This window comes from Metopolophium dirhodum, chromosome 4 (genome assembly GCF_019925205.1).
Source record: "Metopolophium dirhodum isolate CAU chromosome 4, ASM1992520v1, whole genome shotgun sequence".
NCBI lineage: Eukaryota > Metazoa > Arthropoda > Insecta > Hemiptera > Aphididae > Metopolophium > Metopolophium dirhodum.
This window is the reverse complement of record NC_083563.1, coordinates 27,600,474-27,628,411: the sequence shown is the minus strand read 5'-3', so window position 1 is coordinate 27,628,411 and position 27,938 is coordinate 27,600,474. Positions and strand designations below refer to the sequence as shown.

At 33.3% G+C, this 27,938-nt stretch overlaps 1 protein-coding gene across 6 annotated transcripts in view; it reads left to right on the top strand.

Moving 5' to 3' along the window:
- The window catches only part of LOC132943671 (protein turtle-like), a 118,211-nt gene that overhangs the window by 14,630 nt on the left and 75,643 nt on the right, over positions 1–27,938 (top strand). For all 6 annotated transcript variants that reach the window (XM_061012712.1, XM_061012714.1, XM_061012711.1 and 3 more), the window contains exon 2: positions 26,213–26,253. The gene's annotated coding sequence lies outside the window, so the exon portion shown is untranslated. The remainder of the gene's footprint in view (positions 1–26,212; positions 26,254–27,938) is intronic.

The window sequence follows — 27,938 nt, the reverse complement described above, 5'->3', positions numbered from 1 at the left end:
AAAAACGTGAAAAATATAATATATTATTATATATTATATTATACATCTAATATATAGACAAACGCGCGCACGCGCGCACATACACACACTTCAACTCACACACACACGCACAATCGGGAACGTTGGGGCATCAATTAAGTCAGTTAATTCAAAGGGAACAGAAAAAGAATGGAGAAAAAATTATGATACCACAAACACACATACACACACACACACACACACACACACACATATTACATAACACCACAGCAGGTCCACTCGCATTTTGTTTTACCCGTAATGTAATTACTGCAAAGGTTTTTTTCGTCTACTGAATTAAAACCTCCGGTTTTCCCATAATGTTCATGCAGAAAGAAAGAAAAAAAAAAACGAAACTTTGGGTTGATTATTTTTACAAATTAAAAAGGCCTCCCACCTGGTTTTTAATTTAATTATCATTATTTTAATGTAGGTAGGTACACTCGTTTTTTTTTTTATATTTAACGATGTAACCGATTCGGTTGACATCTTTAAAAAGCATAAGTTCATCAGAAGCAAAATCACATCCGTCGGTGGTGGATAAACCTTACATATGTGATTATAATGATTTTAAAGATTTTAATCACTATAAAATTTGGTATCTACACTATTACGAATGTAAAAATATAAAAGTAAGAACATCTATTTTTTTAGAAATTACATTCTCAAACCATTTATTGAATTCACGTTAAGAGTTTGGCGCTTGCCCTATTCTACACATTTTCTAAAATCTATATTTAATTTGTATAACTGCACAACTCAAATCGCCACAAATAAATTTGAAAGAAAACTTTTTACTCCAATACGGTAAAAACGAGTTATAAATCAATCAACACACATACTATACATAAATATACATACTTTAATACTTATAAGTGTATATAATATAGAAAAATAGAAAAATATGTTAAATAGAAAATAGAGAACGCTATATTATACAACATGAGCAGAAAATAGATTTTATTGCACCACTTCTCTATGCATATCAACGCGTTTTATATTAGACCAACCATTGAAACCTGACGGTAATGGTTAATTTTACCCACAAATAGAATAAAAATGTCAATCTTAAAAAGGATACTATACAAAATAAATTTATGTTATAACTCCGAGAAACTAAAAGTATTTTACTGTAACCAGTTGGTATATTATGTGTTTTTATTGTATTTTTTTTTCTAAATTCTAAACATCACGTCAGTAATAAATAAGTGTAGGAACATATAAATAAATATACATAATATTAAAATATAATGTCATGAATGCATTTCCTAGGCAGGTACACACTATATTGTATAATATATAAACTGTTATATACTTATATATAACGTCTCCACGACACGCCAACGTAGTGATGGTGTACTGTGGTAGAGACTTAAAAACTGTTAAGGCCGTTCTGGTCTAATGGTCGTTTTCGTCGTCGACGTGTACCTAATACGAAAAAAAAAGTTTGTTATTTTATTAAAATAGGACGTGGGTGGGCTCGATCTGTGTACGGCAGCGGGTTTATAGCGTCCAAGGCGAAGACGGTTGCGCAGGTATAGCCGCATCGTTGATCGAAGACGAAGCAGGCCCACACGCGTCTTGTGTCCGAATTTTAACATACAACGGGTATTATATTGTTATCCATATTATATCCATCGCTTCAACCCTGACCCTCGTCGGAAAAGGTTTTATCAACTTCCAAAGCCATATTATACAGACGAATAATATTATAATACATCCTATTCTGGTCCCAACGAATAATGACCGTGTGTGTGTGTCTATTGTCTATTGTCTACATCGAGCAAAATGTTGTAGTATCTGCGTGTCGAATTAAAAACGTAAATCGATTGTTTCGGACGACCAACGTGTCAGTATGAAATTAACAATCAAGTATAGCATATAAATTGTCTTTTAACGTTGAAACCGCAGCTTACAAAGTTCCTACTGACTTACTACACAAGCTGAAACATTATACTTGAATCTTTATTATTATTATTACGAGTTACACTATTTCGGTTTTCATAAAATAATTTCCCACTTCACTTTGAGTTAATTAAATTTTTTTGGAGGTCTTTAATTACATAAAATGTTGGCATTTTCTTTGTTTATATCCTCAATTTCCCGATGAAATATTTTCGTGTATAAAAATAATACCTACCCGCTCAAGAATTATTTAAACTGATGGACGATCGGTGTCAGTGACAACGATTAAGTGTAAATTATGAAATAATAACATTTTTATAACCACGTCACATTTAATTTCAACGTATTATGGAGTGTAGTTATTATCGATAACCAAAACAAGTAATAGCAATCGTTTCATTTTTAGTACTTATTTACTTAGTACCTAATTTACTAGTTTCCCATTGGGCCAATTACCATACGTAATTAAATTGGATACGTAAAAATTATTAGAATAGATAGAAAATCACAAATAATCAATCATACTAGGTAATATAGGTATTTATTTTTTATTCATTAGTATTTACTATTTTTTTTAACTGGAATAGAATATAATGCACCAATTAAATTTAACTTTCAATATATTTTACGTGCTTCTTGCTAAAAGGTATTTCACTGAGTAACTCAAGACGATCTGTGTACAATTCGTCATATTCGTATAAATCGGTTATTGCTTATTTTATCGATATGTTTGTAGAATATAGAATGGTTGGTCATATTTATTTACATAATCATTTAAAATCAGGTAGTCAAGACACACGGTTTTATTCGAATAATATTATTTATTGGACGCATTCGTCTTGTATTGATATACATATGTACACAGGTATTTTATATCGACGTTTTTAAACAGCTTTCAAGTTTACCAACATCTTAACGTTATCAAATTTAAAATAAATATATATTTTAGTTTTTTATTATTTAATTTTTTTTTTTTACGAGGGACCGAGTTCAAACCGTAGGTACATATGAATGTATTGGATGATAACGAAGACAAATAGAAAAGAAAAAGACACAAGTACCTGTCTGCTGTAGTACTTATACTACCTATCTAGTACCTACCTTGCAGAAAATCAAATACATGTATATATGCTGGGCTCAATACTTGACTTTTATAGATACAGAATACGAATCGTCGTACGATTAGTTACGCACCGCGTGCGAAAGACCAGACCATTCAAAGAAATCGTCCGATAACCCTATATGCCTACAGTGAAACTTCCTTATAACGAACTTGCATTTTCCGTTTAACGAAATTTATTTTTAAGAATAAAACTAAAATAGAATCAAATTTATTCAATTCTATTTAACAAAACTCTCTATAATACGAATTTTTTTTAATGTCCACTATGAGACTTCGTAAAATGGAAGTTCAATGGTAGGTATATTTGTATCAGTTGTACATATGGACAAACAGCCGCAAAAGTGTTTTTTTTTTTTTTTAATAAGACAAAACTTGACTAAGAGTACAGTCTGAATTCTACAGTAATACTTGGTGAGAAAATCATGCAATCTCAATACAGCTGGAACGACGAAGACAACGGCTGCTGAAGAAATTAAGAGCCTATATTGCACCACGACTGGTTATAGAAATTATACAAATATTTCCGGTTTAGCAGTATAATAATTATGTACATCCATAATATGTGGTAAACTGTTGTTATTGAGATGTATGATCTGACATACATATAAGAAATAATCAACCTATAGGCGACGAGGAAGCAATAAAATGAAGAAATTTCATCTCAGACAAGACATATACGACCCGAACACGCGTCGCCTTTGTACGAATGTTTCCCTGTCTGTATTATTATTACAGTACACCCACACCATAAACGAAAAGGAAATTTATTTCGAAGGGCGGGCGCGTCCGAACAAAAATTAATGGAATAGTTACCTTTTTTTCTCAACGCCCCACACACACCTGTGAACGTTATTTATTTAACTTATCTCTCTCTCTCTCTCTCTTTCTATTTCTCTCTGATCACTGTGTCTGTTTGTAATCTCTATCTGTCTTCCAAAATTAGATTGTCTTTTGTTTAATTGTTATTTATACATATTTTTTAAATAGAAACATGTATATATGTTTAATGTTTATATATTTACTGTCGCCCTCGAGGATCGACAATGCAATGGATGGAAAAGTTCCGCACGTGACAAAGGATACCTGCAGACGACATGGGATTTGCTGATTCACTTGACTAGGTAAACAAAATATAATTATGTCATTATCATAACACAGACATCATTATGTGTGAAAAATAATGACTGCGTACGGACGGCACAAACCGCATTGTGTCCGTGACGAGCCAACGATACGATGACGATTCTACTGAAGATTTAATTAAAAACCATCAGATAATAGGTATACGAATTATATATTAATTAAAATTATCAACGATCTATAATATTAACCAACAATCATATAATATGTGAAGCAAAGTACGTTTGGATCAGTTGGAAAAAGTTCTATTGAGATTGTCAAATTGAGACACATTTGGAAATTGCAACACAGTTTAATTAGGACAGTAATCGTGTTTACAAAATTGTTAATTTATATCTAATATTTAATTATTCGTTAGTTCATTTTCTTAGGTTATTTCATATAATCAAACAACTGGACGACTATATTTTTACCAATTGCTTACTTAGATTTTTTAAACCTATACGGCTATACATTATAATATACAATTTACACGCCAGCGTCGCTAGTTCCCGGATGGGTGACCCGGGTTTTAGGGACGAATCCTCGCCACACATATACTATACACGTGTTCCAAACCAACCATGCCCCTACAGTAAAAAACCAAGCAGTTGATGCCTTAAAAAATTTGAAATAATAATAATAATACATTAACTTTTAATAAAATAAATATTCTAAATTAGATAGAGATGTATTGAATTGCCTCTATGGATGGCTCCTTCAAAACCCGTTTCGTCAATATTTCGTCGCACTACACAACATACAATATATTATAATATGTGAAGGGTGAAACGAAAACGTTTCGATAGATAATCGTTGTGAAAGAGACGACATCAAAGATGGACGTGGTGGAAAATATTAGGAAGAATATTAGAAGATATTATACGGACCACGGCCCACGGCCGGCAGTTGACATCGGCCGAGCTTACAGCGGATACGGAGGACCACGTGTTTAAAGGAATCACCTTGACAGAAACATATTTTGACAGTGAATTCGGTGATGCTTTAAATCCCTGAGGTCCAAACACGGTAAGCGAGGCCTAATGCCTAAAGCTACCACCGATTACATTGTTTACGGTTATCAAACGCCCATTTTTTTCACGACCATATTCAAGATTTTCAATCGCACAGTTTTCGGATTTTTTCCAATTTTCACGCCGGCTTGAGTGCTTACGATTGTGCAGTGTGATGCAATTCCGGCCACGAATCTCGTCCTATAGGTTATAAGTCACTTATAACCAACAATTTTCGCATCGCAGCTTCTGAAAGTGTTTTACAGTGCAGTATTGTGCAGTGGTGGAACGAGCTTTTTTTAAAGCTTTAATCAGTAATCACTACCCAAACCCATCAACACTTACTGCCCATTTTCCGAGGAATATTATATACGTTCCTATATAGTGGCGATGAGACGCACAAAGTTATATATATATATATATATGTCAGATATTTATTGTGGGTACATACTTTTCACACGATCCTATTGTATGTAAGGTTAGGTCAGTTCTGTATATGCCTATCTTACTGTTATTTATGAAATGAGAATAAACTGTATTTACTGGATACAGTACTATGGGTAAATTCGGAAAATCCGAGGAAAAAATTGGTGAAACAATCGTGTATATAATGATCGAGCTGTGTAACGTTCTTTAGTACAACACCCTATATTATATAAATATCAAATATTAGTGTCGGTTTATTGCCTGCGACACATTTTTGGTGTGATGTGATGTGTAAGACGCAATCGTGTTCAATTTTACTGTATCCTTTGGTTCGTGGTGCAGCCTGTCCATACTGCACGTTGTCGGTATTCTGTTGAGCATTATATGTTTAGAAATGATTATTGCGCAAATAAGTGATTATTATCAACTAGGTATTAACAAACAAAATTAATTGCATTTTTAAATTATATGTGTAGATAGGTACAACGACTATACCTATTAATTGTAGAATTAAATTATTTAGTTAGGTAATATACACTTTTTACAAAATATGAAATATGATTCAGGATCATATAACCAACCCATAATATCTGATTAAATATTTTCAAAATAGTGTACCTACCTGCACGCTCAATCAATAGATGCTAGAGGTTATTGAAATATTATCATTGATGTACCTCGAGTTCGATTTTATGTAGAACGGTGGAAATATCGCATAGTATTATTTGATCTAAACGGGTCTCCAAAATTGAACCAAATATGCGTGTGATTTTTCATCTCATCGAGTCCTGCTTTATGTTTACGTATATATATAATATATAATACACATATACGAGAAACAGTTTATCTTTAGCAAAGAAACTTTCTTTTACGGTTAATCACCAGTCATCGTTGCGATATGATAATATATTATATTATCGGTTCGTTTCCTCCCGTGTTTAACGTCATAATCGCAGCTACGTTTGTTCTCAGAAATGTCACACTTTCCTTAAATATGCAAAGGTGTATAAAAGAATAGACGCTTTTATTTTCCAGTTTTTCGGCGAAACGATTGAATATTTTTCCAATTTTTATTCGCAGAGTTCTTGAACACCCCCCCCCCTCCCCTACACACCCTCTATAAGTGTCGCTACATCGCCTTTTTTTTTTTTAAATCCCGAGTACCTAGAAGCCCGATCGTTTATACACGTTTATGCGCTAGAAAATAAAACTCTCGATGAGGATTATCACAGTGAGGTTTTATAATAATGCAAAGACATTTGTAAATATTTATCACTCGGGCGAAGCCGGGTACATCAGCTAGTGCTATATATATATATAAAATATTATAGTGAGTCACGTTCGTCTACACACGAATATAATGTACACGAGTGTATATACGGATATTTGCATTCGTCGTCGCGCAAACACATTTCCAAAAGTGGCAACAACGTTAATTCGATCCACAAAAGCTTTTACACGAGACGCGTCTATATTTATACATACATACATATTATATGTGTGTAATAATATGACTTATAAGTTGGAGGACTACACACACACACACACACACACACACACACACACGCCTTTTTGAACGACTATATATAATATATAGTTCAGAAATGACTGCATTGTACGCGACGACGCAGGTACTGCATATTACCTAACCTATACATGTATATACGTATTATATACCCATATTATACGTCTCGTGTTTTCTCATATATATATATATATTATAACCTACGATTGTACAAATAGTACATCAGATTCGAGTATTATATACGATACGAAGCCGACGATAGAGCAGTTAAGAGTATAGTGGGCGGGATTAACAAGTGTTTATTTTTTCGTGACACTCGCAATTCATACAACCTACCTACCTGTGACATTTGAATATAATATTAAATGTCAATATAATAAGTACCTATACGCTACTTGTATTGGCGTAAAACCGATGTCGATCATCATCTCTGCTTGCTCGACTATATTATAATACATAATTGATCATTATATGCCATTATAATGTGAGGCATACGTCATCCCCTCACCAGCGGTGCCAAACCTATTTAGTTGTGCGGACCATCAGTTTCGTAAAAAAAAACTTTGAAGCCGATCGACTAAATATTATACAGATACAAAATACCCCTGGCTTAGACGCCCGACCAGTATCTACGATCCAGTACCACGCGGTCGAGGAGGCCCGTGGCTGCACTACAGGAAAAATAATATATTTTTTCAGTAAAACACTTTCGAGATTTATAAGAAACATAATTTTCGTTTAAAGAATATGCAGGTGGTATACAGTCGGTGATTAATGTACATATATATTGTGTTACGCCGTCGTTGTATACGTTTTACAAACTTAACAATAATATATTTTTTTTAAATAAATCCCCAAAAAATGTGTTACGATCCATAAAATATAATTTATTTAATATATATTTTAAGCAAATGTGTCACAACAAAGATGATAACATTATAAAACATATAATATAATACGGAGTTACAAAAAATGACTTATTGTTATATTTAACGCTTCGAAAAAATAATAATAGTATTCTTTCTATTCAGACGACATTATTTTTTTGTGCGTATAATTTTCATAATACTAAAAAAACTTCAAAAAGGTCATATAATATATATCACATACATAATATAATATAATATATCTCCCATATGATGCATAATATAATATAACAGCAATTGTTTTTTTTTTTTTTTTTTGCTGAATTCAATCGTTGCGATAAAAAAACATTACCTACCCATTAAATTATATGCGTTCGTCTTCTAATTGTTACTTGACACACTTACGGTATAAACACCTAGACCCGCGGTGCATGCCTCCGACGTCGACACCGAATCGGTTTGTGCGAATGACAAAGACGAATCGTCTTACCCTAAACCTACATAATATATATTTATATATTATGATTGGGGCACTTCAAAGCACACACACACACACACACACACACACACACACACACACACACATTAATTGTTCGGGCCTCGGGTCGATTTTTCAGTGATACATTTTATATAATATATACCAGATATCCATGTAGATTTATGAAAAATATTGTCTAATTTCTCCGTTTTGTCGGTGTTTATAGTTTTAGTCGCATATGATATCATTATCCGTTTACCCAAATATCGTACCGCAGTATGGGAATATTATAAAATACGGTATATTATAATATGCAACGCGTGCGTACGGCGAATAACAATTATTATCAACCGCGGTATAGCGGTTTTCTGTAACAACGAAACGAAAACAATTATTCATTCCTCACCGGGGCGTATATATCTCGTAGGTAAATGTGTGTGTGTGTGTGTGTGTTCTGCAGGTACGCTAGGATAATGATCTTTATTTCCATTCGTTGAAGAGTTAAAAAGCAATGTAATTTTGTTTTTTGTAATAGAGAAAAATACCTTTCTCGGAGCCACTGACCTCACGAAAATATTACTACGAGACACGCTGTATATATAAATACCTACCTATACACAATATTTGTATATATAGGTACTCCTAGGCTACACTAGGCAGGACACATAGGCACTATATATACGTATAGTACGTAGGTACGGGCCGAGCACGTTTTTTTTTTTTTTGGTCCGAAGAAAATCGTGTAATGATGGACAAAAATACGTGTACCTACGGTCGAGTTCAGAGTATTTAGAAATATATATTACGAGATATATATATATATTGTACACGTCGTGTATAAAGTATTGGTACCGCAATTATACGTAAATATGTATGTCTAGGCCATGAACGGCGTAAATCGAATATTAAATTAACATATTGCAGTGCAGTATGGCGCGTGGCCATCAGGATTCGTCATATTTGATAGATTGAACACGAAACTTTGCGTTTAATTATATTAACGCATTTCGTATCCCAATCAAATGTTGCGTAACACACACACACACATTATTTTATATACTTCGCAGACAAATATTATGTTAACGATCATGCCTAAATTATGATGTTTACTTTAAAGCTGTGTACAGCAAATCTAACTAATATTTACAGAATATCACACGTATTTTAACGTTTAAATAAATCTAGGGAGTTATATTTAATATATACATATATATAATGTGGGAGTGTTTGCGTAAGAAATATAAACAAGCGAAAAAAATTGTGAGAAAACCACCGTGGTGGTGATCTTTTTTTTTTTTTTGACATTTTATATATGCCGGGCAGTAGAGCAAGATACAATTTTTAACTATTTTCCGACCCACGTGATAAATATATTATAATATTAATACTCAGCATATGCTGGAAACATATTTAGAGTAGGTAGCTCCGCGAATATAAGCTCAGTGATTATATTTTTCAAAACTTGTACCCGAGCATAATGGAATCCAAAACGCTCAAACAAAAATGCATATTTTCCTAACCTGTCGAACAGGAAGAATGTGGACTTCGCCAAAGATTCCCGCGAAAAAAATGGTCGTATAAATGATCTTTTATTTGCATATTACAATAAAGTCTGTCGAAGAATTTAATCGTCGATGATGATGAGAAAAAATGGAAATAAGGATGGAGGAACAAAACTAATGGACGAAACGGCGAAAGCTCTTGCGGCTAAACGATATTACACGGCAGTGGGGGTCAGTCGGGAAACTTACAGAAGTTATAACTTAATGAGTAGTTTGACGAACATGCAGTTGTTCAATATTGTCGCGTTTCGACGTATACATTATTATATATACATAACTATATTATGTCTATATGAGTCAATTTTCAAATTATATATTTTATTTTACCAGGTCAGAAATCAGAATAGTATGCATTGAAGCGTTTCGGTCGACTATACTATTATATTATGTATCGATCGGTTGACGGTAAAACGTTTTTATAATATTAAACATTAGGTACGTTATATCTGCGGGCGTATACGACATGACGGGCTGAACTATTTCGAGACTTATTGAAACGACTAAAATGAAAATCCAATCTCCGTATTATCAAACGAAAATGGTGCACGGACGAGATGAAACACCGTAGCATATATATACTGCGCAGTAGACATATAACTACAAATTACTACATATAAATATATAATATTATGTGCGTAGGTATACATATACTGACATGCTGTATATTAAGCCTTTCTAAAATAAAGTTTCTAAGCTATTATTGTAAAAATGTTCAAAAAAAAAATAATGTAATTTGATAATGATGTGAGTTTTATAATATGAAATAGTATAACTTTTTCTAAATTATTTCTTTTGAAAAAAGCATTAATCATAAACGAATTAATTTGAAAGTAATACCTATTATATCAAAGATACAATACGCCTAAACGGTTTTCTAATAGGATATTATACACTTTTTTCTTATGGTTATTTTTTTTCTAAATTGTACTTGATTCTATATAACCATCGTTCTTTAGCTTACCGTGTGGCATGTGCCAAACATTTTTAAATATTTAAGCTTCAAATGTAACATTAAAATATTTAAAACACTTTGAATTTTGAATAATGTGCAATTTGGAATACTGTTTTTAAAGGCGGATTATTTTATCAGCTAAAGAATGAGTTATTTTATGTTTCATGTACCTAGTCAAATTACATTTAATGCTCTTATAATATTCTGCTGAGATAGTATTCAAGAATAATATTTAATAGAAGTAAATAATGTGAATTACTCATAATTTCTTATTTGTAATAATTTAAATAGTTTTATTGTTGGTAATAATTTTTAATAAATAATAATAATATTGAGGACATTGAGGAATTCAAAACGTTTAACATCTTTGGAATAAAATGAAAAGAAATGAAAACTATAAAATAACAGGTATTTCAAAATTTCTAAAAATATTGTGTTATATAAGAAATGAAAAAATAAATAACTAGGTAAGTGAGTGTAAATTAAAATTATTATGATACTTACAACTATCAAATGCTGAAATAAGTAGGTTAAATAGCATTTCGGATAAATATCTTTCCATTAAAAATCTACGTTGCTTTTTGACAGTCTTATTGATAGTTATTTACGTAATTATTGTCAGTGCGCGTATATTATGTACACTATACAATGTAAAATATGAATAATGAAGCTAGCTGATTATCACGACCAAGAGCAAAAATACAAGGGATAATATCAAAGAGAAAGTGTTAATGAAACATTAAACGAAGGGTAACACAACCAAAGCTCTTAGATGATAAAAAGGGATGTAACGTCACGTTGATATCAAAAAGAAATCCAAACAAAGAACATACAGAAAACTTAACATATTATAGTGGTAGTAGTGTTGTTTCGTTCACGGCGTGTGTAGTATATGCGATGAGATTGAACGCGGCAGAGAAAGACTATATTATTATACACTATACAGTGTACATAATATTATATTATATATTGTAATGGAGGGGAAGAAAAGGAAACACAATCAACTAAACATATCTAGAAATCTCAAAATATTGTCATCAACGCCAATGGCATACATATTATATTTATATAATATAGTATCATATTATATTGGTTTTTAATTAATTCAACCGGAATGAAAAACCTTCTTTAAAAACAATATCTTAATACGAAATGTTTTGATATCTGTTCTATAATAATAGTATATGCATAATTTGTAAATATATACACGTATAAGTATTAAAACAGATAGTCGTTAAGCGAGAAATTTACATAATTATTATACCTATTTAATATTACGTCGCGGGTAAACTTTGTTTTTAAAGTGTCGACTATAAATCAAGACTGCATTATAAGAAAAGGGAAGCCGCCCCAAGCCTCGATTCGAAATATTCCTAAAAAATATTAATAATAATATATCGGCTTTACGTGTATACTGAAATTTATTATATTATGAGTACCTAACATAAACTCGGCTGGCATTCATAAACGCATATATTATAAATATGATATACCAATATATTATTTTAATATATACGTATATGTGAATATGTCTACCAATATTGGTAATTACCATATAATATACGTAAACACCATTTTAATGCATTTACGCGTATTTTTATTAATAATATAATATTCTCAATATAATATATTAAAACGGAGTGGCCGAGCGCACTGTCGCTGGTTCAAACCTCGGCCACGGGTGGCACTTCTCTTCGTGCAGTCACGGGGTCTGGAGAGGCCACCATCTCCCACCCGGGCATGGCACATACCTACGGGTGCCCACTTGAAAATTCTGCCAAACTAAAAACACACGTGTTTAAAACCTACAGTACATACCCACAGTTAAAAACCACCCATGGCCTAAGTTGCCGCGGGTTAATTAATGAAAAAAAAATAATATATATCATATTGATAACAATGAGAATATACTGTTTGTTTCAGGGTACGTAATACGTAGGTATAAATGCGTGTATACCTATATAATATTATATGTATATGTCCAGAGTGCAGATTGACGAAAACGATTAGTATCCCATGGATGAATATTAAAATATAATAATACGAATAACGATAGGCAATGCATAAAATGATACGTCTATTTTGGAGGGAAATTAGTTTAAATCCGAAACAAATAAATAAATGGACGTTTAAATACGATTCTCATCTGTATATCCGCGGCCATTCCTTCGGGACAACTACTGCACCTCCTGTCGCCACGCCTGGAACACGTTATATTACGACGTCGACTCGACCACAGTGCACACATGATATGATAATGTACCTAGGCGTAAAAATGTAATAACAATAACGGAGTGTCGCGAGAGAGAGAGCGGATTTTCCGACGAAAAAAACGAGCTTCGGCGATGTCAATAAAATGCAGGGGACGGTCGCAGTATAGACTCGCGATTTGTTTTCCGGCGTTTCTCTTGAACGCACGTGAGTCCATAATATAGCTATTATGTATGGGTACCTATATAACCCGTCTAATAAATCGGCGAGGGGTGGCGCAGTCGGGCATATAGTACTTGTGATGTACGCAACAGCACGACGAAGGGTTGCTGCAGGTCGTAAGGGGGCGGACATTACGCAAAAGTTACACGTGGTGCAATACACACGCGCACACCTATTTATGTATATATTAACAGTGGTATGGGCGTAGATTCTATTAGCCGCCGCGTCACCTGGTCAAACCCGATCAATTAGTCGGACAAGCGTTCGTACCTATATATAAGCATTATGTGTGTGTACAATGTATATATAGATATATATTGTATTCGTTGTAAGTGAGCAATATACACACTCGCTTGTATATAGTGCCTACGTGTAATCGCGTAAAGGGGTTTGTGGTGTGTATATTGTGTGTGTGTGCATGCGTACACTTTGTGGGGGCATCGCCGCCGCCGAAACATGGTAAACACGCGTGCGACTTCGACCAAAGGTGTACATACAATTAAATGGTACCCCAGGGGCAGCGGGGGAGGTGCATAGACGAACGGCGTGCTTAGGAGGGTCGACCGGCGGCGAGGGGGCGCGGCGTGCTTATCTAGGTCAAAACTTTAGGGGGTTATAGTATTATTATTGTGTTTGCGACAACGCGCGATATTATTATAACGTAACACCCTCCTGCACAACCCCCGCATGCGAATAGAAATAATATAATAAGTTAAGTCCTAAATGAGATAGTTTATCTCAAAAAGGACAACTGAAAAAGTGTTTTTTTCTTTAAATTAAATAGAAAAAAACAAACTGTCCGTAAACTATTACCTATAATTTATATTATAAATTATTATAATTGTACGTATAATATATATATCTAAACCGAGTTCGCCCGCGAAAAAATTACAATGCTATTATATAGGTGCATTTCGATGTTTTCTAGTGTTTGTACCTAGATTCACAGACAAATCGGAGTCGGTGTATCTAGCTATTTGTGAACTAATTCAACCGAAATGGGCAATTCGTCTGCAGTGGTTAATTGAATATATCACTTAATATATATTTTTGAAGGTGGTTCAAACTAATTCCTAAATTTTCCTGGTATCTCTAAGAACAATTTGAAATTTTCGTCCAAATCGGGAACAAATAACATTCTTTTCAAACACAAAAAAATTTCGATTTCCATCGTAAATCTCAAAATCCTTGTGTGAAAATTCTTTTTTAGTGCATCCTTATGCGAAGATACTGTCAAATTTTGCAAGTTTCTAGCTATCATAGTTAAGACTCTACTTTGATCATTTAGTCATTCAGGACCATGTTCAGTTACATATATAAATTATATTGTGTAGCTTTAGAAAAAATTTCTACGGCAGTTTCTCATTTTTATTATTCACTATATTCACGCAAAAATTATACTTTTTATAATATTATATTCAGCATACATCGACGTCGGAGTAAACGTATTTAATTGCAGTTCGTCGTATAAATAAGACGTTAGATATTTTCAATATTTATAATATATACAAGGGCATCTATTGTCAAATAACCTATAATATCATAAACTGAATCATCAGATTATTATAATATTTATTCTAATAATATTATAATTAAATTACGTGTTATATTATAGTATGTATCGGGTATACCTAATATTTAAACGTTTTATAATCATAACATGATTCATAATTCAATTAATTTCATCATTATTCGATTAAAAAATGTAAGACTGTTTCTATTGTTTGCGATAATATCGAGATTTGTCTGAATATTATAATCAGTGAGCTTATAACTATAGGTAATATATGGGTGGGTATATTAGTTTATAATATTATGATGTATTATATTTCGGGACATTTTCCCACACCCAATATAAAGTTAGATTGCAGCATTAAACATCATTGAGGTTATCATAATTCATAGACAATACACTATGTATATATTATATGTATATCTATATTTATATACTTTTGACCAATATAATAATTGTTACGTAATCTTCAACAACATTGTATTGTATTATCCGATTCGCTCGATTAGTGAAAATATATACGATGGTAGTATAGTAAATACTATGATATTATAATATTATCTATATACATATATATATTATATATGAAACTTTATGTCCACGTTTACCCGATCAGTTTTACCAAAATGTCACTGCAATACTATCGTAGAACTACCCCGTCACCCCATCTAATCTCCACAATACAACATAATATTATCTGTTATTTATCCACCGCTACACTAATAATCGGAGGCTGTTTCGCGTGTTAATAATAAAAATAATACCAACCCTGCCGGACGATCATACGTGTCGGGGGCGTGTGGTTTGGTGTGTATGAACTGTAGGTAGGTATGTCCACTTGACGTTATGCAACATTGTTATCTGCAGCGGAGCCGCGTGAATAAAAACCGAAAAACATTGGTGGTGAGGGGGAGGGTAGGTTTCGGGGAGGTGATGTTCGGACCGCTCCGGACTCGGCGACAGTGGTTAAGACAAACAAGTCTGCACGCGGAAACTCGCAAAGGCCCGCCGCCGCCGCGCCACCCGGGATATCGACATGCACGAAATTCGAGCGGCGGCTGTGGTGGCGGTGCCGCGCGCGCAAAGAGCGACGGGGCGGCGAATCGCAAACAAGACGGGACCGCGAGCGGTGTCTGTTTCGGTGCTTTTTCCGCGGCGCGAGATTAAACGGAAAACGCCCGTCCGTGTCTCGACCATAGCGCTTTGCGTACCTATGATAAAAAATATTATAAAATCGGAAAACACTGTCGTTCGCATGACATAATATTAAAACACGATGTAACATATTATATTATATTATATTACGCGCGTGCATATTGTGTGCGTGAGTATTTCGTTGGCAGGGTGAGTGGCGACGATCGGGTGATTGCATTTTTATCGGTTCGGTGGAGGGGGGGAGGGGCGAGGGTGCGGATTTTGGGGCGAAACGAGTAAAAGATAACCTAGCCCGCGACGAACAGAGTAAAAACGGAGTGAATGAGAGAGAGAGAGAGAGAGAGAGAGAGAGAGAGGGAGAAGGGTTGCGTGTACGTATGTGTTTGTGTGGGAGTGACTGAGAGAGAGAGAGAGAGAGAGAGAGCGAAGACGAGGCTGTGTGTGTGTGTTGTATTGCACGCATAGCGGAACATTATCGACCGTCGCGCGCGGGAGCCGACCGACGGGTGCCGCGCGCTGCCGGGTTGTCGCCCTCCTCCGAAAAACCGCCGCCCGGGTTTGCGCCCCGCTCGGATTATAAGTCGCGCCCGGCAAACAACGGCCGCCGCCGCCGCCCTCGTCCGGCCGAATAAACTACTCTCGCCGCCACCGCCTTTATATTGTTATTATCATTATACGCGCGCGCGCCCGGTCGTTTACAGCGCGGTCGAGCTTTAACAATTATGATTTTTTTTCATACGGATTAATAACTAACATAATATCATATCATGTCATTATACTGTCACAATCGGACACTTACAATGATATTATTATATTTAAAAAATATTAAACTGTCAAAAAATGTTCGCGACATTTTTATAATATCATTTTAGGCAAACATTGTACAGCTCGCTCGCTCGCTCTGCGTGCTGCAGGTACAAGCGTGGGGTGGATTGTAGTTCTGTCCTCGTGCAGACAGCCCGCGATGCCTTACATCAAATCATAATACGAACGCGACACGGGGCCGGGAAAATAAGAAGAAAACCCACCCTGTATGCATACTTGTTTATGCGTGCGTAATTATATGTACATCCATGTATAGCGCGGCGTTAGGGTGGGTGGGGTTGTTGGTGTACGGCGTGGGTGGAATCGCCGCAGCATCCAAGTACTATTATATTATTATAGTCCGTACAGCTGTATACGACCGTCGTAATATAATAATATTATATTATATTATCGTGCATACGCGAACGCACACGGAGTTATAGTCATCGTACAATATGCGTTTTTGTAATTCCCGTGGGATCGAGTGTGTATAATATTACGGAGCGCGGTCGTGGTATGATATTGTAAGTTTACTCAACCGCCGGTGGCTTATCGCCTGACTGGTCACTGCTAAACGCTGCTGCATATGTTATCCAGTCGTGGTTGATTATTATGTGCATCGAGGCTGGTAACGAACCAATAGAAAAGTTAATGGTAAGTTGCAAGTTAGATTTTTCGCAACTTTCGATAATCCACACAGTGATTACGGCCGAACTGGTTGTTTCATTTGTTCGGTAGCTGAAATAATTTTCATTTGATTTTCATAATATATACAGCAAGACACGGTTTAATATACTAAAATCGACTAATGTACAACGCATTCTCTAACGTACGCTGATAAAAAAGAGATTATGTTTTTACAATAACCTTCCCCCTAGCCCCCTCTCTAGAAAAGTATAAAATGAAAAGACATTTTTTTAATTAACGCCACAGATAAACTTTTTCCGAACTTCTAGTCAACTATCTCGGTTTATTATTAGAAATATTGTGAAATATTATTGGTTTTCAGCCAAAAAATGTATAACCAAACTTACAAAAAAAATTATCAAATCACCGAATAACCAAATAAAAAAAATCTCTACTAAGAAACTTCTCACCACCTTAAATTACATAGTATGTCAATTTTAGGTAAATACAACACAACAATATAATACCATAAATCAAAAACTGATGTAATACTTATTTGTCTTTCGTATTCATCTTATTTAAGTAGTCAATACAAGATTTTTCGTGAAGTCCTGAACTACATGACTAAAATGTAATTAATTATTTTGTCTGTAAAATTGTGTACATAATACGGGTCTAATTAACCATTATAACTGCATTCCTCCCTAAGAATTCATCTTAGATATTATATTACTGGTCCGTGTTCTTATATATATGGGTATATCACATACTTTAGAGCAAAATTGTTTTTTTTTTAGAACTTATAAAATCGTTTAGCTAATAATAAACTATTTTATGATAATAAATTACAGTATAATATGTATGGAAGTATATAGTAGGTACCCAACAATGATGATGGAATGTTATTAAAAGACTATTCGCAGAACTTGATAATTATTTTAGCATTAGTGTTATTAGAATGCAAATACTCGTTTGGATAATATACGAAACAATTAGCCTGCGAATAAAATGAATAAATTATAAACATAAAAATATTCGCGTTTTTTCAAGACATCCGTCAGAATACCTATACCTACTATAAAATTGAAAAAAAATATTCAATTTAATAGTTTTTTTTTTCATTTCTATATTGAAAAAAAAGAAGTCAATCATTATATTATTATTAATGTGATATCTTCATACTACATAATGAAATAGATCGTCAATGAAACAAAATTGAAATAACCTTAAAATATTAATTCGATTATATCTATCTGAAGCGGATAAATTTTTATATTGCAACATATAATGCCCTCATTGTTGGAATACTTTAAAGATGACGAAACCAGTTATCTTATATATATATATAACCAATGCTACAATTTCTAACATCAGTTCAATGAATCCTATATCCGAAATCACTGTTTTTTTTTAAACTATGGAATAAAAAAATCAATCAATTTATATAAAAAATATTAAGCTCAAATTGACTCTAATTTTTAAAATGTCCATGTCTGTAGTAATACAACATTTCAAATGACAAAAGTTTGTACATTTCAAAAATTATTATATTTTCAATGACATATGAAAATATGATAAGGCACTTAAAGTAAATAATATTATATATCTATAATGAATATAATATAATATGTTTAATATATAATGAATTTGTTTGTATTCAGATTTAAATTTGTAAACAATTAAACAACTAGTTCAATTGGTTTATCATTTAATTTACATTATATTTGGTGTTCATAATATATATATATATAAAATATGTTAAAACAAAGGTTCAAGTATAAAAAAATGTATATTGTTTATTGTGTGCAACAAAAAAATACAAATTCAAAAGGAAACAAAAGTTTTAAATTTTTGGCAAAAGCCACTCCAGATTATTATATGTATATAATATTATGTTTTTTTTGCACACCTATAATAGGCGACAGAGATTTGTACTAATTCACAGTTAATATATTATTTTTTGGTGTATAAAATAAGATGATTAATGAACTGTAAGTCAAGTATATTGATAGTTCTTTAAAGTTTTATTCTGATGTCGTAATAATGGTTATTAACAAAATAGTCCTTAGTTAAATTGTTAATCTTCTTATGTAATTATTATAATCTAACTATAAAGAGTTGTATATATCCTTTAATAATAACTATAGGTATAACATTAAACATATTATGCATTTTATTATTTTATTATTTTTATCATTTTAAACAACTTGTCAGCCATTGAGTTACTACAGAATTCAACGATATTTATACATACATAAACTAAAAAGATAAGGGCTGAGGTGGTTTTTAATGATTTCATAATGTAGTAACTAGTAGGTACTTAATATTATTTTACAGGATAATATTATTTAGAAGGTACCTTGATTCAATAAAATATCAATTTTTTATTTCTGTTACATTTTTAAAAATAAACAACCATTAAAGAGTACAACCAGCACATTGAACTTTCATTGAGTTTGTATTCATATAATACAATTTTGTAATTATTCCATATACCTAACTATAACTATACCTATATACTATATGTCTATATGAGATGTTTATTCATTATTGAAGATTTTATTTACGATCAAAAGTTGATTGTTCCGTAAGGCATAACTGAATAACTCTGCTCATAAGTCATAATCAAGAACGATTTAAAAATTAACAAACACATCAAAAACCGTGAAAAATAGTCTATATAAATAGCTCAAAAAAATCGCAATATTTCGAAAATTTTACTGTGCAAAGAAATTACTAATATAAACATTCTATGAAAATGTCATGCATCTATTATAGTTATTTTTATTAGAATAATTAGAATAAAAAACCAAATCGATTTTTTCGAATACCTACTAAATTTGCGTAAAAATTTCAGTTTTTTCTTAATCTTTGTTTGTTTTTCCTGATGCTATTGAAAACTATTGGGAATTTTTGACCAGAAAATATGTCGTTGAAGATTATCGAATCATTTTTACTGTCCCAAAATGTGATGACAAATCTGGACATTAGCTTTTTTCGTGTACCACATAGGTTTTTAAAAATGTAGACATATAAAAAAATCTTGAAATATTCTAATATATATTGAATATTCGTTGTAACGATATGCCTATATACCATATTGAAACGCGTATCTGTGTAAAAAGGATTTATACGAAGAAAACAAACCCTAAAACGTGATAAAATCCATTTTCAGAAATCTAGTAAAAATCTTAGAGAATAATAAAAACATTATTTTTACATAACCTAAAACGTCTGTGAGTATTAAATCAACCGTTGAGTGAATACCAAAGTGAATAATAGTAATAAAATGTTCGTAACTTTTGCCGGCGTAGAAATAGGGTGGGGCTGAATGATGTGGAGAAGAGAGCGTATACCATATTTCTTAGTCGACATTAGGGAGAGATGAATGGAGATTGTTTAACATAAAAGCCGGCTGGAAGTATTAAAGTTTAAAAATTTGATTACGCAAAGTCGTCCCAGCGGAAAAGAAGGGATTTAGAGTAGAATTCGTAATACTGAAGAAACGGAAAATGTTTCAGATATGACACTTATGGTTACCAGTATAATACGAGAAATAATTTAAATGGCGCATGTTCTAACCGAAAAATGTACAGTTATAATATAATATGTTGTGACGGTTATCATACATTTTCAATTATACTCTTCATTTCTGAAACGTTTAAGGGATATCCATGTTTGGTGAACATTATATTATAAGAGGAAAACGTAATGAAATATGCAGCAGCTCGGAAGTCTTTAATTAAATTATTTTTTTTTACAATTTCAGACGAGATAATTTAAATAAATACGCCGTTTGTTTTGAGTTTTTAGTGACGATTAAAGTACGAAAAATTATTTTAGATATTATACTGACTCCAATTGATCTAGCCCGTTCATTTTTAGGTGATTTAAATTAATTGTCAATACAAAATTTAGTGATAATATTATATGATGCGTATACAACGCACATTAATCTATCAAAATTGCAAAAATAATATATAATCATATTATGGTAGCCTGTATGACGTATGGACACGAGTTTAAAATGCATACCTAATTTGAAATTACTAAAGTTTCCGTGGTATTTTTTGCAACACGTTCAAAGGGGGCTTATCATATTAAATAACATAGCTGAACACTACAGCTCGAATGTAATATAATATATATATTGATTGTGTAGTGGGCGCGTTAAATGATTAGTATACCCATTAATAATAACACCATCGACGACGACAGTCGACGTGATTTCAACGACACTTGGTCCAATTACGACGTCAGTGGGTTCATTAATATAATATTAATACCTTCATAATATTATGCATGCATATCGATGTAATGCGGTTGATGCGAACGCGGTTGCATAAAATGATATTTTGTAATTTTCATATAGTACCTACCTACGGTTATAATAACGGGATTGTTTGTAATTTTTCGCAGGTAATACATTCAATATTAATTCTCTCAGTAAAATATTCGGTTTTTATGTAGGTGCCTATGCGTGGACATTGAATTTGCCTCATCTACTATAGTCCAATTAATCCTATATTTTAAATCATCGTAATTAATATTATATTATAATATTGGTCCATGGAATGTTTTTCAGAAAATATTTTCAATAGTAATAATATATTTGTCGGCATTCAAATGAATATAATCAAAACCTTTATTAAGTCAAAACAATAAGTTATAGGATTAGAGGTTTTCAAATACCCAAAAATTTGCCCGAGAAAGCAAATCTATTGTTTTTATATTATAATACATTTCTAATAAACAATAATTACATACCAATATATGGCTCCATGAATTCACTATATAGTCATCCCGAATGTATATGTAATACATTCGACGTACCTAATCATACATATTATATACATATACACACACACACACACACACACACACACACACACACACACACACATATACACACACACACACGACATACCGATGATAATAATAGAGCGTTTTTTATTTTTTCGCATGGAACGGCACGAGAACCTGCAGCTGGAGAAACCGACGCGAATCCGTTGACTACCGCTTAGGTATCTGCAGTTGTAGGCAAGTTGTATAATATCGAAGTGTTCGTAATATATATATACGTATACGAAACATAGTTTTATAATATATTTAAGTAACCCGCGTGTACATAATTTCGGTCGAAAATCGTGTGAAACATATTATATAGTTTGAGAGAACGTTCACGCCGTAGCGCGGGCGGACGCAGCGCGTAAGAGAAAGAAAAAAGTACTCTCCAAGTTCAAACGAAAACGGTTCGCACCGCCGCCGCCGAACGTATATAGTAATAATATATACCTATTATATATTATATATACCTATTTTTATACCGTCGTCGTTATTTCATATCATATTATAATATTATAAATTTTATTTTGTAACGTTTCGTCAAACATCGCACAATGCAAGTATACCCTATATATGTATACCCTATATATTGTGCAATCTGCATACTTTAACTTTTATACATATTATATTACTATATACGACGACGAATTGTGTGTGTGTGTGTGTGTGTGTGTGTGTATCATCAACCCCTTCATCGCCGACCGCTGTGACTGATTTTCGTTTCCGGTTACGAAATTCATATTTATTATCATTTGTATTATTATCGCGATATCGATTTGGGCCGTCGTCGGCGAATAATGCGAGACCATTAGCTGCAGAATGCAGAACGGAGCGGCCAAGACGAATGGTTGTATTATATTTTATGTGACGCACACACCACCACCGCCACCACTATAAATTATATACAACTATAATGTACCTACTGTGATATATATATATATACATTATACATACAATAATGTATATGTATTGTATATTATATTATTATATTGTGTATACCTATACCGGCTACAGTGCCTACAATAGGTACCTATTATAATATATACGCTTATAGACGTCACTGTGTTTATAAGGGACGGCTTAGCCTTCCCTAAACCCTTTCGATCCCAGCTAAGACGGTTTACTCGATTAAGTCTATGTTTCTATATATGTGTATATATATACAATATAATATCGCTGATGACGCTCTTCGAATTTTTAACTTAATTGTATTACTGCGTTGCGTGCAATCATTACTTAAATGCTGATGCAATAGGATTTTATCGCTGTTTAATCGAAAATCGTATTTATTCATAATTACTGAAAATATGTACCTACCTATATTATATTGCATGAGTTGGTACATCGACAAAAAACATTTTTATTTGTCACTGTTATATTATAAACGTTTACGAAAAAAACCATTTTATGTTTGTCGTGAAAATAATACTCTGCCTAGGCATAATATACCAATTAATTATTAAGGCGTTACAGTTTAAATAAAATTAATTGAAAAATATTAAAACAATGTAAAAAATGTATTAATTTACATATCTTACTTAATGGTGAATCCACTTATTTCATGTATATACATTTAGTTTTAAGTTTAGGGCCACGATATATTATATAGGTATAATAACACTGAATAGGGAATAGAAGGATAAACCGCGAGTAAAACAATAATTAATTGCAGCGAGGGAGCTTACTCCTCTGTGTGTGTGTGTGTGTGTAAATAATATATAATAATTATTAATAATATCTTGATTTCGTTTGTTCGTTTACGCACTGCAGCGATATCCGGCCTGCGGCAATATTTGTGCAACGCACCGGACTGGACTTGTATTTGCATATAATATAATAAGTACATACAGCATAGTACAATTTATAATAATAGTAATAATGTAAAATCGGCTGCGGTCCACGTTATACCTACATCATACGTACAAACACACAATAATAATAATAATAATAATAATAATAATAATAATAATAGTAGGTCGTGTGCGTACTCGGTGGTGGTGACGGTGGCGGTTCAGATCACGCGGCTCAGAGGAAACAAAATTTAAAACTCGCGGGGGCGGAACGACGCGCACCGGAACCCTTTTGCTTAGCTCCTCGCCGCGGCTGCCACTTCCGGTGAGTCGCCGCGTGTGTGGTTTGGAGTTTTGTGCACATACCACGTCCTTGGACGGACGTCCGAAAGCGGCGTTTCCTCTCCCCGTGCGTACATAATATAATATATTAATGTACGTATGTATGTATATATGATTCCGGGCGACGGCCGCGGTGATTATTTTCGTCGGGTCGGATAGAGGTGAAAACGGAGAGACGGAGAAGAAAAACCCGTAAACGATTTCGCCACCCGTCCGTATGTATAAAATATATAAATACCCGACAATCCGCGAGTTCTCTGCCAACAACCGTTAACCTACATAATAATATTTCATATAGGCGCGGGCGACTGCAGCACGGTCGTCCCTTCTGTATATACGCATTTCCCTTTCCGCCGCCGCACTCGACGACGGCAAGGTCCGCTGCAAATCCAACCAACTGCGCCAAAAATCTGTTCTTCTCGTATTATATATATATATATACTCCTCCGCGGTATAATAAATATAGTCGGCGTCATCCCCGTCCCTGCACCTTTACCAGCTGTTTTTGCCAACGTCGTATACATACGTTTATAATATTGTTATTATATATGTGCACCTATATGTATATATATATATATATATTTTATCCGACGAATGATCTACTCGTGCATGGTTATAATACGTTAATTGATTTGGTAACATTTTTCTACTGTTTATTCTTTATTCATATACTATACAGACTATTATCATGCCTACGTTATGAAACCGCAATGGCCTAATAAACATCGGACTGGGGATACAGCGTCCGGTATAATATCCTCTAAATAAATATATGTGTGTGGGGGGGGGGGGGGGGGGTTACGAATCAGTTGGCCGTATGGGGTGTAGCTTCATAGGTTATAAACAAACTTTTAAATCTATAAAAATAATACTTAGGAATTTTTTTCATTTGAAATGCCATTGCTTCCGCTTTTGTAAATATTCTACAAATCCGACATAACTAATTCTCAGAGAATATTCTTTTTGAAAAAAATAAACTCTACAATATAAACATACCCGTACAAATAATCATATATATATTATAATAAGCTGACAGACAAACTACATCATGTTCTAGCTTTTCATTTCGTGCAAATAGAAAAATCTGTCAGCCACCTGTAGTAATCGTTTTTTACATCACGTTCCTTTTGTAGATTTTTTCTTTTATCCAAGAAAAATGTCCATTAGACTGGAAACCTTTTTATGTAATAAAAAAAAACTACTTTAATTTTATTTAAAATCCGTTCGATCATAAAATTGACAACAAAAGGTTTTATATGTACCGATGTATATAAAGAGCACTGTAATTTAAATTTCCACGCATTCTCAGAATATTTCGATTTTTAACCCTATTGACATTATTTTTCGATTTTATTATATCATCGATCGAAATAAAGTATATAATATAAATAAGTAACAACTAATAGTATTAATAAACTGTATGACCTACTATATAGCTAGTATAGCTAGGTATACATATCTATGTGCATAACTATAACAGTAATATTTATACCTAATAGGTATATGTTGCCATATTGTGAAGTTATATTTTTTGTTCTGCCATCATTCATTGCCATTTAAATGTTCACTGCATACTACATCATAAATATTTTGTGGGTATTTCATTATAAAATAATTCTATACAGTCAAATCTGAAGACGGCTTCTGATCTGATGGTTTATGTCGTATTTAAACATTATTTATTTCGAATTTTCATATTTTGTTTTTATGTTACAGGCGCATTGACTTGGCCGTGGATCGTTACACCAGTAGAACAGGTAAGTGTTTTATGATATATCATTTATATATTATATAAGTTTTTTGGTCGGAAAAATACCTACACATCTACAAATAATATATTACCCATTGGAATTGAAATCTTTTCGAAGAAACTCAATACGACGAAACCTATAAAGGACGTATAAAAACGTATTCGAGACTTGATTAAATGCCCTTCACCCCCTGTCTGCTTAGGTGCGCATACGTCTAGGAAAATGTTTTATCGTCTCGGGTTTGCACCAAGTTTATGGTTTATCGGGTATATATTATATTATATATGTATAATGTATATACACATAGGTCCTATGGTTATAATGCAAACACTTCGGCAGAGGCCCATAGACCGTTTACGAGCATTTTATGGATAAGTATAAAATACATGCAGACATAATATATATATTATATCAATGTGTGCGTGTTTTATTAAAGAAATGACAACCGTATATACCGTAGTATAGCAGTGAGTATCCATGGCGAAACGAGTAGTATGAAAATTACAATATTTAAGAGGGAATATGAAACGTTCATATTATTTGGAAATAAAGTTGGTTTACCAAAAAAATATTATTATACAGTTTTGTCCGAAAAATCTATTTATATTAAATTACGGCAAGGTATCGTTTACAATACCTACACATGCATTTAGATTTTAGAGTGTAATATTTTAATCATAGTGGCTTACTCAATGGCGACATGGCGTAGGTAGGTATATACCGTATACAGTGCGCGCGTCAAAGATCACATCGCACTGATCATATTATATTATATTATCATATTATCAATCGGTGTGTAGGTGTAGAAGTAAAGAAAATTTCGAGATTCGAGAAAAATAGATGTAGTTCAATATTATGTAGTAGGTATAGTATACCTAGCTGGTATATACGCATGTATAGAAGCTTATCTTCAGAAGGGGGACCGTAATTAGAAATAACTATTGTTTTCTCACGTGGACGTGTCAAACTTTGGACGATAATATAGTAATATTAGCTGATATTATATAATGTGTGCGAGTGTGGAATTAGAAATTGTAAACGAATTAATTATCGTAATAAAATTACAGAATAAAACAAAATCAAATGAGAAATACCTGCGCATGTAGAGGTATGTAGTGTGCTGGGGTAGGGGGAATTAGAAAGTGGACTATTGTTTCGATGTGTGGGAGCAGTGATTCTATATGTGCGGTGTAGTTTGTGTGTGTGTAAACAATAATAAAACGACGTTGTGGCGGGGTGGTGAAGAAAGGGGAGAAACATAAAGCTTCTCTTCTCACGCCCGGAAGAGAAGGACTCGTTCAATTATCGGCCCATCTCTCGGTTTAATCTATTTTCCACGGGTTCTTTTTGCTCGTCTTCTTCTTCTTCTCCTCCGTCTTGTTCTTAGTTTCCATACCCGTTGTTGCCACATATCCCACATCACCACCTCACTTCCTGGCGTGTAAGTTTACTCTATCCAGGGTCTGTGCGTATATATATATATGTGTGTACGCTTGGGATAAAATTGAAAGTGTGTGTATATACCGGGTTGACGAAGAAAAAAAATTGGACGTGACCGAAATCAGCACGAGAGACTTACTCGGTTTGACACCGGACTTTCTTCTACCCCTATACGTGTATAATATATATATATACACGCACATGTAGTTCCCCAAACGAATTACGCGGACACATCCATAGAGATTATTATC